We start from the raw sequence: 15708 nt of genomic DNA, 5'->3' as shown, positions 1-15708 counted from the left end.
TGTTAATGTAAGTTTGTTTATACATACATATTTTTTTTTCTCTCTTTCTCGTATTGTGCTGAAGACGGCCCTTGGACATGGGTCGAAATATTCACAGAATTGATTTCCACTGTCTTTAAAAGATTTTCCCTAATGTTCCAACTTTGTATTTGTTTTTTATGAAGAGATTTTCAAAGGACACGAAAATAATAATGTTTCTTCAAATCATGCGTCTGCTAGCCCTTGTTGCCCTTATCAAATCCCAAAGAATACTGATAAGAGAGAAATCGCCTTTGCCGTGATTTTTCAATCCAGAAAGATTTTCTGACAAAAAAAAGTTACCCTACTTCAAAGAATACAAAGCGACTTGGTATGGGGAGTTCACCAGGTCAGGTTAGGTCAAGTCACGTCTCCTCTTTTATCTACTGTTCTAAAGACTGAGATATAGTCTACTTTATAAACAAATTTCCTATGAAAATTGACAAGGTTGATGTTTGATACGTTCAGTCATAAACACATGACACAGGGGATCGTCAAAGCATCCAGAGGCGTCAATTCACGAAAATTTGAAAGGGGGACGAAATACTTCAAAATCTAGGGGAGGGTATATCTTTTTCAAATTTTTCAAGGAAAATTAAAAAAAAGGTATTTTTCAATGAAAATAGCCCCCAAAAAGGTATTTTCCAAAATCTTGGAATGGGCCAAAAAATTTCGGGGGCATATGCCCTCCTTCCATGGCCCTTACAATTGGCACCACTGAATGGATCCAACCAAATGCTACCTTTCCCTTACAGTAAAAACTTTAGAAAACTATATCTTTCGCCTATATACAGGAATTCCTGCAGCGAAATGTACAACAGCGCCCTTTTTCCAAAGAAGAATGTGTGGAAACAAGTTCAAATACATAAAGTAGGATATTAAGTTTAAACTAGTGACTTCTAGGTGTTAAGAGCTTTTTATTCAAGAAAAACGTTTGATGTTAGCTAAAAGCTCACCTTCTAGCTGGTTTGTCGAAAACAGGTTACAAGAAAAAATAAGTCAATTTCCATTCCCCCCTCTTCAATTTGAAAGAGAAAAAGTCCTCATTTACCACATCCCAATTTGTGCATATGACAATCAGATACCTTCAATCGGTTATTTGGCCCTTTTGTTATAAGGTTGAATTTTTCTCAACAAAAATAAATTTCACCTGCAATTCATCAACATGTTGTGTGACATCGGAAGTCATCGATACGTGACACGGGGAAAAATAAATGCTTCCGACTGAATTCTTGCGTTGAGTGGTTTCCAAAGGGAAACTTTAAAATTAGCAACCCCCAGTATACACGATTACAGACATTTCCACACTGTCACAATTTTAACAAGCCGTAGCAGCATATGTTAGATGTTTTGCTAGTCTCTTTTTTTATTTTTCTAATGCATCATAGGGGAGTAGACCATGATCACCGACAGAAATTCTCCTGAGGGAAGGCAAAAGTTTAAAGACAAGGTGATACAAACTCATTTTACAATTATTTAGAACATTCGAAGATTGTGTATTCAAATGTACCATGGCCTCATTGAGGTAAGCTAGACACCCTCTTGTGAGGCAGGAATGGAATAAATTTTTGAGTTAACTTGCAGAAGAGTAAAAACCAAAGTTTCAGCGATATTTCTAGAAACACTATTTAAGTTCTTTCTGTGACTTTTATTATCTTTAGAATGAAGCTAATCCAAACGTGTTTAAAGACAGTTTTCAAGGCACTCATTGTTTATCTAAAAAAAAAAATGGTGTAAGTATTTGACATGATCGTACGGAACTTGTTAATTATTCAGAACTGAATACTTCAGAGACAAAATTATTCAAACTACAATAAAAGATTGCGGAAAGCAGGCCGCGCAAAACACATTATATTAAATACTTAGTCTAAACTAGCCCCTAACCACATCTATATATAAATTATCTAAGTAAAATATACCTACATTGTAGTTTTCCTTACTCAAATCAAGCAAAATGTAACCAGTTGCTGGGAAGCAAACCGGTTTTCTCAGATCTTACAGATCAAGATTCTCGAGTATGTTCCAAATCATTAACAATTAATGGTCATACAGTGAGTTTGGTTTGGGAGGATAGGGGAGGGGGGTTCCAATCACATAAAGTGTCATTTTTGGGATCAAATAACCAGTTGGGTTGAAATTCAGATACCCCATCCTTTTCATCGATATGACCTTCGCGCTTAGTAAAGAAAAAATAATAATAATGCGTAACAAGATATAATATACAAGAGTGATATTGGAGGATATAATAAGCTGTTAATATGCTAGCTGCAGCATCGAACTCAATCAACCCGCTTTATATTGGGCACCACTGATCAGATCTGAGCCCCTCTAATTTAGGCCTTACTCTCGAGACTCCTTAAAAGATGAGTGTGTAAAAAATCCATTAAAGTTCACAGCAAAACATCTTAATGAATAATGTTGACTATAGCACCAAAAGATAAGCTATGAGAGGCTGTGGCACACTTAGCTCTCCCTTACTTCTACTTTCGGAGTAAATCAGATGATGGACTGTCCTACCCGGCATCGAAGAATCTTGGAATAACTTCCGACCCACACTTTGATCTACCGGCTGCCTCTTCACCGGCGACTTTCCACGAGTCTTTGTTTATCCCCCCCTCACGTGGCTCAAAAACCTTTCTTGGATTTTTGCCAGGGGTTCTTCTTTTTTTTCTCCTGGTTTTCGTTCCCATGAAGGGTCTGGTTCGCAAACAGAGATGTCTCGACGCATCGTACCTGCGGGACGACGCAAAATATGACCAAAGATTTCTTGCATTTTTGCCGGAGGTTCTTCTTTTTTTTCTCCTGGTTTTCATTCCCATGAAGGGTCTGGTTCGCAAACAAAGATGTCTCGTGGCATCGTACCTGCGGGACGACGCAAAATATGACCAAAGATTTCTTGCATTTTTGCCAGAGGTTCTTCTTCTTTTTTTCTCCTGGTTTTCATTCCCATGAAGGGTCTGGTTCCCAAACAAAGATGTCTCGATGCATCGTACCTGCGGGACGACGCAAAATATGACCTAAGATTTAAAATTGTGTTTCACACTCAGAACTTTTCGCGACGCAACCATGGAGGGAGGCATGTAGAGGAGAGATGAAAACTTTGAAGTCGTGTCCTCTCCATTTTTAAGTTCCCCAATATATACCTATTTTTGTCTTATCACTCGTCCGCTTTTCGAATTCTTCCCTCCATTGCGAAATTAATCCAAGGGTAGGTGCCTAAAACCTTCTGTAGTGTCACGGTAACCTATATTTAACACATTGGAAAGCTATCTTTGCCATAAAAGATCAAGTGTTAAACTAATTGCTGGAAACTTCCCGTTCCAAATTATCGATGATATAAAATATACTACCTTGTAATACGTACAGTTGAAACATTAAACGAGCAAAGTTTATCATGTATACGAAAAAGCTGTAGACCTTAGAGCAATGGTTCCAAACCGATTTTGGGTCATGCTCCACTCAGGCATTTTTAAAATCCTGATTCTCCCTTGAGATATTTTAATTTTGTAATCCAAAATTTTTCGTGGATTTACCTGAAGAAAGCTTAAAAGGTCATTACTAAAACTTGTTTTTTTGGGGAGCCGCCATAAAAGCAAATTTTCTGCTAAGAAAATTATTGTCTGTATACAAGACCTTTAAAGCGGTGTATGACGTCATTCACTTCTATCTTTTTTTGCTCTAAATGCATATGAATGTGGCATCATTCACATGAAAAATTTTCCTTTCAAAATTAAGGTTCTAAAGTATCGTCAGCTGAAGGGTGCATGTCCTGCCCATGACCCACCGAATATTGTCACATCACAACGGTGGGGCCTGTACCCCACGTGGGGAATCATGACCGAGTCTCCTGGGCCTCCGGAAGCGCCTAGGGTATCGACAGTCTTTAAAGTCTCCAGACTTTGCAATATATTGCTGCCGCCGGCATATCTTCCCATTCGGGTTGTAAGAACATTTCAAGAGAGCGGAGACTGAAATGTCAGGCGTAGGACTTCCTTCTCGATCCTGCACGTTGCCACTGAACGGTGGCCTTGGAAGCTCTAAGGTATCCAATTAATTGCAAATTGCAAGTGTCTTATTCGCAAATACTTCTAGTACTAGGATACAGACTAAAACGTCTTGTTCTTCAGTAGAATATCATATGTAGCGGAATAGCTCTGCCTAATTAAAGAACGATGTTGGCACAATGTATCATTTATTTTTTATTACCAGGGCACTTCGTATAGAATGAGTTGTCGTAGAAACTTCAAAAAGGGCTCATTTGGTTGGACATTGAGAGGACTAGTGCCCTTTTTAATATTCGAAAGTGATCGGACGGCAACTGTCCCTACAAGCCCATCATTTCTCCAAATACTTCCGATCAAAAATTTTACATAGCCGTTTTGTTCAACGTAGTTAAAATGTCCGGAAATTATGTCTTTGAGGATGACAACCCCCAACAGTCCTCAGAGCAATGGTTGTAAGTTATCCCCTGAGGGCCTATACGGTTTTTTTTTCAGAAAGCGTAGTCATATAAACTTCGCAATGGCTCATTGGATTGGTAATCAGAAGCTCTAGTGTCCTTAAGAGTCAAAGTGATCGGAGGGCAGCAAAATCGGAAGATCGGAAGTTTTGTGAAAGCCATTTTATATTAAATAGTCAAAATATATAATAAGGCTTTTGGGATTGAAAAAAAAGAGCATAGGGGCAAGGGTTATAAGTCATGTCCCGGGGTATTTATGGTTATTATGGAGGGGGCGGTTGTATAAACTTTAGAGGAGGCTCATTTGGTTGAAAATTAGAAGTTTTAGTTCCATTTAACAGTCAAAAGTGATGGAGGGCGACAGCCAGCCCCCCTCCAACTGACCATCTTTTCAACAAACGAATCTGATTGAAATTGTGAGATAACGATTTTTCTCAAAATAATCCAAAGATCATATAACAATGCATCTAGGGTTGACACTTGTCCCCAGTGCCCTGGGGATAGTCATGCCCTTGGGACACGAGTTTTTATAGAATGGGTGGTCGTATAAGCTTTAGACAGGGCTCGTATGATCTGAAATTGGAAATTTTAGTGCCCCTTATAAGCGTCAAAAGTGATTTGAGAGCAAGCAGCCCCCCCCCCCCGCATATCATATCCCCAAAGGCATCCAATCAAAATTTTAAGATAGCAATTTCGTTCATTGTAGTATGGTTGTAAGTTATGCCCTGGGGACATATACAGTTTTTATAGAAAGGGTGGACATACACACCTCGGAAGGGACTCATTGGATTGGTAATCAGAATTTCTAGTGCCTTTTTTAAGAGACAAAGTTATCAGAGGGCAGCTATCTCCCTCCCATGCACCACGTTTTCCCGAAATGCATCCAATAGAGATTTTGAGACATTCGTTTTATTCAAAATAGTCCAAAAACCATATAACAGGGCTTTTGGGATTAATGGAAACCACAAGAACCTAAGGGCGAGGGTTGTAAGTTATGCCGCAGGAGCAATTGAGGTTATTATGGAAAGGGTGGTTGTTCAACTTTAGAAGAGGCTCATTTGGTTGAAAACTGGAAGTTCTAGTTCTCTTTAAGAGTCTAAAGTGCTGGAACACATTTAGCCCACCTCCCCGACAACCCCTCTTGTCACCAAACACATCTAAATGAAATTATGAGATAGCGATGTTGTTACAGCTCCCTCATCCCTCCACGCTCATCATTTCCCTTGCCAATACCAAAAAGAAATTTTGAGATTGTCCTTTTATTCAAAATAGTCCAAAGATCATATAAAAAGGATTTTGGGGTTGATTCATACCAACATTGCCTGAGAGGAAGGGTTGTAAGTTATGCCCCTGGGTCATTTAAGGTTCTTATGGAAGGAATGGTTATATAAGCTTTACAGGTGGCTCATTGGTTGCAATTGGAAGTTCCAGTTCATTTTTAAGAATCAAAAATGAAGGAGGTCCACTAGTTCCCCTCTTATACTACCCCACTTTTCACCAAACGCATCTGATTGAAATTATGCAACAGCAATTTTGTTTAAAATAGTCCAAAGAACATATACAATGCCTCCAGGATGGACAAAACCTCCTAGAGCCCTGGGGCAAGGGCTTTAAGTTATACCCTGGGGGCATAAAAGTTTTTTTTTATGGAATAAGTGGTCGTATTGAATTCAATGAGTCTCATTTGATTTTAAATTGGAAGTTATATTGCCCTTTCTAAGGATAACAGTGATTTGAGAGCAACCGCCATCATCCCCAAAACAAACATCCAAACATAGCTTCGAGACGTCAATTTTCAACATTGTTGAAAGGTAAATTAATTATGCATTAGGGGATACCCCCCCGAGGCACCAGGGCAAGGGCTATTACGCAATTTGCTCATTGTTTCCATATAATATATGTCATTGAGCAAAAAAAGGCATGTTTGACTTCTAATTTCCCAAAATACGAAGGGCGTTAAGATGTGTCTTCCAGGGAATGTTGAGGGGAGTGTTGAAAAAAATTAAAACATGTCATGTGTATATGGGTTGTCAAAAGGGTGTAACTCAGGACTGACTGAGTATGTTAATTTGGAATTTTCAGGAAATGATAAGGGAGATGATTAATTGACCAATAGGGCAATTTTTGCACGTTACTACTACTAAACTACTGCTGCTTCCGCAACTAAAACTACTAAAACTTTCACTAAAACTACTACTTCTGTAGCGTGTACTACTAAGGCTGAGTACAATGAAAAAAATATCTGAGGAAACTTTGAGGGGAAAGGTTAAAAAAAATCCTAACATTATACGTGTAAACAGATTGCTGATAAGGGCGTATCAGCATTATTTTTAGAACGGCTTATCGTGTCAAGAGGAAAATTCAGGGGTGTCATGAGTGGAATGTTCAGTTGACCCAAAGGCAAATACATCTGCTACTACTGCTATTAATCATGCCGCAAGAGTGGCATCATGAGTGGGATGCCCAGTTGACCAAGACAAAATGGACCAGCTAATACTTCTATTAATCATGCCACAAGAGTGGCATCATGAGTGGGATGTCCAGTTGACCAAAAGGCAAAATGTACCTGTTATACTACTATTAATCATGCCCCAAGATTGGCATCATGAGTGAGATGTCCAGTTGACCAAAAGAAACAAATTTGGGCTATATATTTGCACATTAGGGGGTGGTGGTGGTAAGGCATAGTATATATTAAATGCGTAAAATAACCATATCTGTATTTAATATATGCTATGCTTTACCTCCACCCCCCCCCCTAATGTACAAATATATAGCGCAAACTTTTGATAAAGCTAAATAAAACAAAGTATGATGAAAATACAATACTTTACTAGGAAAATTGTAAAATTACAACTTAGAATTATGTACCCAGAACGCAGAAATGTCGTTAAGAATTGCATTAAAAGGAGGTCTTCCTTCTGCCTTTACTGCCGCCCGCCACATGTACTCTACTAAGTATGATCGTAAACGATGACATGGTAAATGATGTACTCATAGGAGTACAAAGTCATGGTGCGTCCATTGACGCATTTTTTTATGGGGGGGGGGGCAGCAACCCCTTATCCTGGAGAAATATAATTGCCTGTTCTTCGGTCCCAGGCAAATCCTAACTTGAACATCCATGGTGAGACACTATTTTCTATCACTAGTCAAAGCAAACTAACCGGTTATTATCCCATCTGGTATTTGCCATCCAAATGATCGACAGTATAAAGAAGTTACTTGACCAGTTTCTTGTGCCGAAATTTTATAGTGTCTATTGTATAACCGATAAGTACCGATGAAAATTTTATTAAGTATGTGAAAATATCAAAAGAGCAAATCGACATTGCCACACCAATGACTAATTGCATTAAGTTGAGTGTATTAAGTTTAGTCTTCCCCATCAAAAGTTATGAGCCTGAGAAAATTTGCCTTATTTAGAAAATAGAGGGAAACACCCCCTAAAGTCATAGAATCTTAACTTACTGTTTTAAAAAGTAGAGTTAAGAGAAAGAGTCAAACTTTAGCGTAAAGAGCGGGGCGCTGAGGAGGGACTAGCACCTTTCATATACGAAGCAATTTCTGTTTGTTTTAAGTTATAATGTCGCTTCTTATTTTCTATTAAAAAACTTGTTTTTTTATTACATTTTCTCATAAAACTTACCTGTATCGTAGTTTGTTTCACGAAAGAGCCTAACTTCACTTATTGAGTGTGTTCTGAATAATACACAAGTACCTTTTTTAATGTTTCAACTTTTATAACTTTAATAAATAAAATACTATTAAAATTCCTAGGAATAGATTATCGGCGTATGTATATTAAACTGACAATGCACATTCATTTGTATCTTTTTCAGTAAAGTTCAAATTATATTCTGGCCTTGGGAAAGCATAGGGGTTTTGAGCCCTACTCATGTTAATTTCTGCCTGTCTTGAGTTTGACTCGGTTATTTATTGTAATTTCTGTTCGTTTAGGGTTTCAGTTACTTATCGATGCTGATTTATGGTAGTTTACGATTGATAGATCATTTGATTCTATTTTCCTCCTTTTTGGTTTAATGGAGTTCTTTATTTTTTTAAAACTTGTTTTATGAAAAAAGTGTTTTTTTTTTAGTTAATTAATGAAAAAACCAATTTAACTCTGAAAGAGCAAGAGGATGAGCGGCACCAGCCTCACTTAAAGAGTATATTTTAAATTAGTTATTTTTAAATTTATTATATATTTTAAATATTTTAAATTTAAAGAATATATTTAAAATTATATTTCAGCTCAAATGTCGTTATTTACTTTCACATGAAAAAACTCGTCTTCTTTATTCGATTTTTGATCATTTTTACATCATATTCAGGGTTACTGATACAAAGAGATGAAAGGGGAGGTAATCCTCCCAAGAGGATGAAAAAGGACTAACCGCCTCGAGCAATCCCCCTTTCTTTACGCTTTAACATTTCGAGCAGAATGCTTCGATTAAATAAATAAAAAAAAAAAAAAAAAAACAACTAGCATTTGTTCTTTTAAAAAATACAACTTTTTGAAGACGGGATCTGTTACCACGTACCACCCATTCCTTACTGCAGATATGTTATCAAAAATGAAAGGAGGCTTGAGGGGCAAATTGCTTCCGTACTTATTGGTTATATAATAGACATTCAGGAAGTGAAGTTCGATTAATGCTAATGAAATCAAATAAAATATGATGAAAATATAATAGTTTAGAAACAAATTAGGGCTATATGTTTGCACATTCGGGGGGGGGGGGGGGGGGTAAAGCATATATTAAATAAATACTTAAATAAAATATAGCTACAATTTATTTTCCGACCTAGTCAAAGCTAATTGTGTGGAATAAAGTTGCTTGCCCAGTTTTTTGTGTCATGTTTGCATCACTCGCGATCGAAATTCTATAGTGTTTATTATATAACCGATAAGTACCATTGCTTCTTATGCTGATTTGAAAACACCTTTTATCGATAGTTTAAAAATCTAGTCCTAAAAAGCAAATTTTTCGATTTTTGGTCACCCACTTCTCACGGTGATATACTCCTTAATAATTGGTACCTACCTATGAAATACTACGTCACCATTAGTTTTAACGTAAACCATTCTCAAAGTAACCTCTAATTGATCGCGAGTTAACAGTGACACAATATGATATCTAAGATACAGGGATGAGAGGGATACCAAATAGAGACGAGGGTGGAATGGCTCAAAATCATACCGATTTAAAATCTCCAAATGAGTGATTTCGGCAAGGACATACTCGGACAGATATGATATGATAGGCCTATGTCCATCAGTTGTAAAACATTTTCTCAATTTACGTTGATTTCAAAAAGCTTATTTGAAATATTAGCCCCAGAAGTGCACCCAGCAATCCCGCAAGACCTTACAAATAGTGCCTGGCTAAAATCATACACTATTTTTGAAATATACACTTAGTTTATTTTGCGACAGTCATATTCAGGCCTTGATGATTTTCAATGATTAGAACCCAATCATGCAGGACGATGCCTTAATCATTTGAATAATCGAGAGTCAAAGGAGGTACAACATGCCTAGATGCACACATTTGGGAATGAAAGAGCTGGGGGGGACTGGGGCCAAAAAACTCCCTTCGTATCCTTTAACCACACAGACTGTAAATGATGGCATTAGTCTGATTTCAACAAGATATAACATGTCCAACGTAAAAATTGCAAAATAACAACTTGCTAACTTGCAAAATAACAACCACTAGTTAATCGGCTAAACACTGAAAAAACAACTATTTTTAAGACAAAAACAGACCAAAATAGGAATCATGATTCATGAGTACGTAGAGGTCAAACCACTGGAGACATCGAATCACTATTTTCTGCGGGAAGGAGGGGGTGTAAACCAAAAGATGAATTTTTAGTCACAAATGTTATTACCTACACCTGTTCTGTGACTAGGTTTACCTCTTTTCTCTCGAAAGAAGTCTGTTTGGCTGTAATTAGCTATTATAAGCAGTTCTTAAACTGAGCATCATTCCAACCACCCAAGATGTGACCCAATCAATAAATAGGAGTGGCTCTTACGGTAAGGGATATAGAAAACATGAGCATTGTTTACATGGTTTACTGGAAAATTTTTCAAATTTTTTTTGAATTTTCTTTTCAAATTTATATTTTTTATTCAATTTTTTTTGAAATTTATAATGAATTTTTTTAAGAAACAAATTTTCAAAAGAATTCTGAAATTTAAACATAGAAAAATAGATCCGAGTTTGAAAAGACATCTCAAGAAAACTAATGCGCTAGGTTTATTTTGACAACACATCGAGGCTTACTCAGCCTTTGGCAATACTGAAATTTAAAAAATCCATTTTAGGGTATATTAAAAGCTGGTTTGTAAAACGATTCAACTGAACATCAACGAACCTAAAAGCCGGACAGAAGCACCGTGACATAAGCCTATCACGATTTATCATTTATAATTCAATACAGAGCTATAATTATGCAAAGTGATTCCACTTCTTGAGAGACCTTATGATTTTATCAGATTTTAATGAGATGATAATTCTATAATTATCCAATCATTCATAGATAGTGCCATTCTGATATAAACGAAGTTAAGAACAACTCTTCAGATCAATGTTTATTTGGCTGTGACCAAATATCTTCCGTTATACAACCTGCGTTTGTACAAACCGGTAGGCTACCAAGGGAAAGTAGACCCAAAACATCCTCAAAAAGCCACTTCCTGGGAAATTATGTTTAAAAAAGAAGAAAATACAAAACCAAGACTGGCAATAGCGTCCTGAAGCGCAATTTTTTAAATAAGATAATCATGGAACAAATTCTGATGCCTCCTACCATCAAAAGCATTTGGCTATATGGTGCAAATGCTCTACCTGACACCACGGAGAAAACTGGAGTAATTCTTCCTGACATTCAGACATTGTAGCCCATCAGCAAGGCTGTATCCAGGGGAGGGGGGTGGATTTTATTACTGGATTTAAACCTCCCCCACGGAATTTTTCTCTGACTTTTAAAAAGTAAGAAAAATGCATATATACAGGTTTTGATGTGTTGTGTATAAGTTTTTTTTTGTACCTTCCCCCGAAAGATTAGCCCCTCCTAAAAAAAAATCCGGGATACGCCCTTACTCATGAGCGCGAAACAGAAAAAGAGCCTAAGGTTATTTACGAGGGTTATTTATATTATAGATATTAGAAAAAGATATAATAAGTTCAAGCTGCAATAAAACTATTGAACCCAATAGCTGGGGGGTTTATATTTTAATTTTTGGTAATCGAGCTAAGTGAACGCAGCTTCCAAAGGATTTTCAAAAGTTGATACTTGAACTGGTTCGGGAAAGTCTGATGTATGTGACTCAATTATTTTCCTTAAATTATCGATGAAAGTTTGTCCGGAAAGACATCATATACCCTATAGGTTCAATCACATTCTAGCCTAATCTAGAGCTTCCTCCTTTTCCCTTCTTCCCGGCTATTTAAGGAGGCTGGTCAATGAATTCAGTTTTTCTTCACCCTGAAGTAGGCCAGTACAAAGACTGATATGATTCCTCGCCCCCATAATTTCTAATAATTTTCCTATAAACTAATTCAGTTTTTGTTTTTGGTAGTTTTTCGAATTTGTCTCACAGCCCAAATAAATTCTTATGTTAATGTCTATACGTTTGATAAGAGCTCTCTAGGCCACATTTTCATTACACATACACCAACTAGCGTTTCCAATGTCCACGATTTTCGGAAGTGAGATTCATCCGAAGTTTTACTTCGTATCACGCAGCATATTGGCATACATAATAAAATAATTCATAACCCTTCCCTTCGAGACTTGACTTACTTGACTTAAGTCTCCTGCCGGGCACTGCTCGGCGTAGAGAGTGACGTCTGCCTCCTCCACCCACTTCGGTCCATGGCGAGTATTTCGAGAGCACATACCATTTTATTTAATGAAAGGATTACTAGTGATAAGGTATCACAAAAGAACGGTCATTCATTCTATTGTTTCGTGCAGGGATGTATCCGGGATTTTTGTTTGGGAGGTGGTGGGTGTGCGGTTACACAAACAACTTTACAAAACGCATCACAAATTTGTTTATGTGTATTAGTATTGTTTTTTTACAAGTCGGACAAACATTTCGGGGGGGGGGAGGGTTCAAACCCATACTCCTTCCTGGATACGGCCTTGATTTCGCAAAACTACTCCATCGAAAAATGTTGCGAAATCTAAATCTGAAATCTAAATTCTAATCTAAAATATGTGCTGATTGCGTCGTTTCAAGATGACGCAATCAGCAAAGAATCTATATTTTCTTTTCAATATATTTATATTTACAATTCAAATTTATATTTATATAAATGAAATTTAACGCTTAAAAAGAACGTAAATTTTAGATGCAAAGCCCTCCGATTTCCTTGCTCTTTACAGGATAATAAATAACCCTTTACCCTAATATTATCACCCTTTAAATTCATCAGAAGAAAAAGTGGTTCTCTGAATTTAAGCTATGTTTCTGTTTTTCTATCATACTAACAAAGGCGCATCTAGGATTTTTTCGGGGAGGGGGGCGTGTTTACAAAAAATCAGGGGGGGGGAGGGTTACAAAAAACTTAAAAAGACATATCAAAATCTGTTTATATTCATTTTCGTTACGTTTTTTACGGAAGGGGGTCCCCCCTGGATACAGCCTTGTATACTAGGGTTATCCAACAAACGAGGGGCTATTGTCCCTTCAACCCCCCTATCCTTATAGTGAAGTGTAGCCTTTTTGCAAAATACGCTCTGAGAAAAAGGGTTCGCTCCAGTGTGTTTGCTTATCAAAATGAAATGTAACTTCCTACATAAGAGGGAGAAGGTCAACCCCACATAACTCTTTACGCTTAAGTTCAACTTTTTATCACAATCTGGCACGTAAACAGGATTTTTCTTCCAGGGGATAATGATATCAAGTTTTATTAGACAATTTAAGTAAGAAGTGCCCAGAAATTAGAAAAAACTAAGGGTTTTGGTGGGAGGGGAGAAGACACCAAAGCACTTTCCTGTTATAATAAAACATGATTGAAATTAAATGAAAATTGAGGGGGATGGTAACTTGGTTTCCTTTTTCAACTTTTTCAAAGAAAATACAAAAAAGGATATTTTTCAGCAAAATTACCTAAAAAAGATATTTTCGAAATTTTGGAGGAAATTCTTCACATATCTAGAATGCATAATAAACATGCGAAAATATGAAACTCTTCCTAGTCTATGAATTTCGGGTTCGGTTTTCAACAAAAGGGCCTAATTAATATTATAATTCAGGCTTGTTGAATCAATAGGTCTTAAATTAGATGATCCAATGATAAGAGTATGTTGTTCTTTCTGGAACAAGTTACACCTGTGGGTATGTCGCAAAATTGCATGTTTTATAGTACTTCAGTAACAATAAACTATAAGAAGTTAATATTTTGGTTATTACGGAACTAGTGTGTTATTGGTGGGTAAAAAAAAAAACTATTCGCCTATCAGATACCGTTATCAAACTGTAAGTAAAGCGTGCCCCATGCTCATAGAATAAATTTCCTAGTGATTCCAAATACAGTGGCGTAATTTCGTCTAATTTGCCCCTACCTGGGGGGTAGGAGCAAAATTGGAGCCAAACTTCCCAAATCGAGTGAAAAATGACAGTGAAAAATGTGCCATATAGCACCACAAAGGCAAAGATATACTAAAAAAATCTGACCTGTTCTCTGGATGCTTGAATTGTGTAGGCTTATCTTATTTTTGACAAGATTTGTTTGCGGAAACTAAATTTCAACTGGGGGGTGGGGGCAAATAGGGTCGAAGGGGGGGGGGGGAATTCGTTCTAGAGGGAGCAAATGCTCCCCCACCCCCGTCCCATAGCAAATTGTGCTTCTGTCCAAATATGTGGAATTCGTAAGTTTAAAGGGTACTTGTGTATTATTCAGAACACATTCAATAAGTGAAATTAGTTTCTTTTGCGAAACAAACAACGATGCAGGTACATTTTAATTAAATATTTTATATATAGAGGTTAGGTTAGGTTATGTATTTGATATAATGCACCCAAACCCCCTTAGGTGTAAATATATAGCCCGAACTTTTGATAAAGCTAATGAAATAAAAGAAAATATGACGAAAATATAATATTTTATTAGGAAAATTGTAAAATTACAACTTAGAATTCTAACCTAACCTAACCTTTCGTCTTTGAGTTTTGTCTTTGTGGCTATGAAACCGGATTTTCTGATAAAATGTACCTGCATCGTAGTTTTTCCACGGAAAATGTCCACAATATAAAGGAGGATAAGATAATGGAAGAAGCACTCCAATTGGAGGCAATCTTGATTAAAAAAAAATATATAACATCATCAGACTGAGAATATCTGAAAACCTGGTGGAAAAGCTGTCCAAGTTCCTACGAGATTTTTTAATTTTCCCATTTAGGGTGGTCATTGATGCGTGATTAATATTTTGTTTTGTTTTTCTTTGTTTGCTTTTTTTTTACAAAAGAACGAATTTTTACAAAAGAGCAATTAGACAAAGCGAATTTTATAAAAGAAATTCGGTCGATCGATAAAGTTGAATCTCGGCTATGGAATAATAGTAAAATTGTCGTCTTATATCGAGAAACTAAAACAGTACGACTACAAGAAAATCACACAACCAATAACTTGTAGAGGAAACATAAATTTTAAGAAGTAATGTAAAGGGGCCCAAAATATGTTACATACAGGATGTCAATAAACAAATGGTGGTACAGGACAAACATAAGGGGTGTGTGTGCAATATTTCATTTTTGGAAAGACAGTCCAAACAGAAATACCCGAGATGTATTTTTAAAACCTAGAGGGGCAATTTTTCTCCTAGCTCTAAATTGACACGCCTGTTTGCATGAATGGACCATACTTACACCAAACATACACGGCTGGTCAAACCATACGTACACAACACTCGCAACACAGGAGTGCAGATAACTTTACACATGGTAAAGTTAAATCCATGGTAAAGTAAAACCTACAGCCAAGAGTCAGACAGGTTAAGGCTTTCTCATATTTCCATTTCCATTAAGATAGCATTTCAATGAGATTAAGATCTCCAGCCATACATATCACTTTTCTTATGCCAGAATTTTCGTGAGATACGAATCATATTTATAACTTTAATAATTCCTTATAGACATATCCTATAACCTTCCCAGACCTTTACAATTTATATGAGAACGTAATCAAATAATTATCTCATTTGGCAAT

General features: G+C 36.7%; 1 protein-coding gene across 3 annotated transcripts in view; it reads right to left on the bottom strand.

The window, feature by feature from the left end:
• The window catches only part of LOC136040599 (uncharacterized), a 95923-nt gene that overhangs the window by 32634 nt on the left and 47581 nt on the right, over positions 1-15708 (bottom strand). The window lies entirely within an intron of this gene.

This window comes from Artemia franciscana, chromosome 21 (assembly GCF_032884065.1).
Source record: "Artemia franciscana chromosome 21, ASM3288406v1, whole genome shotgun sequence".
NCBI lineage: Eukaryota > Metazoa > Arthropoda > Branchiopoda > Anostraca > Artemiidae > Artemia > Artemia franciscana.
This window is presented reverse-complemented; position numbering and strand designations above follow the sequence as displayed.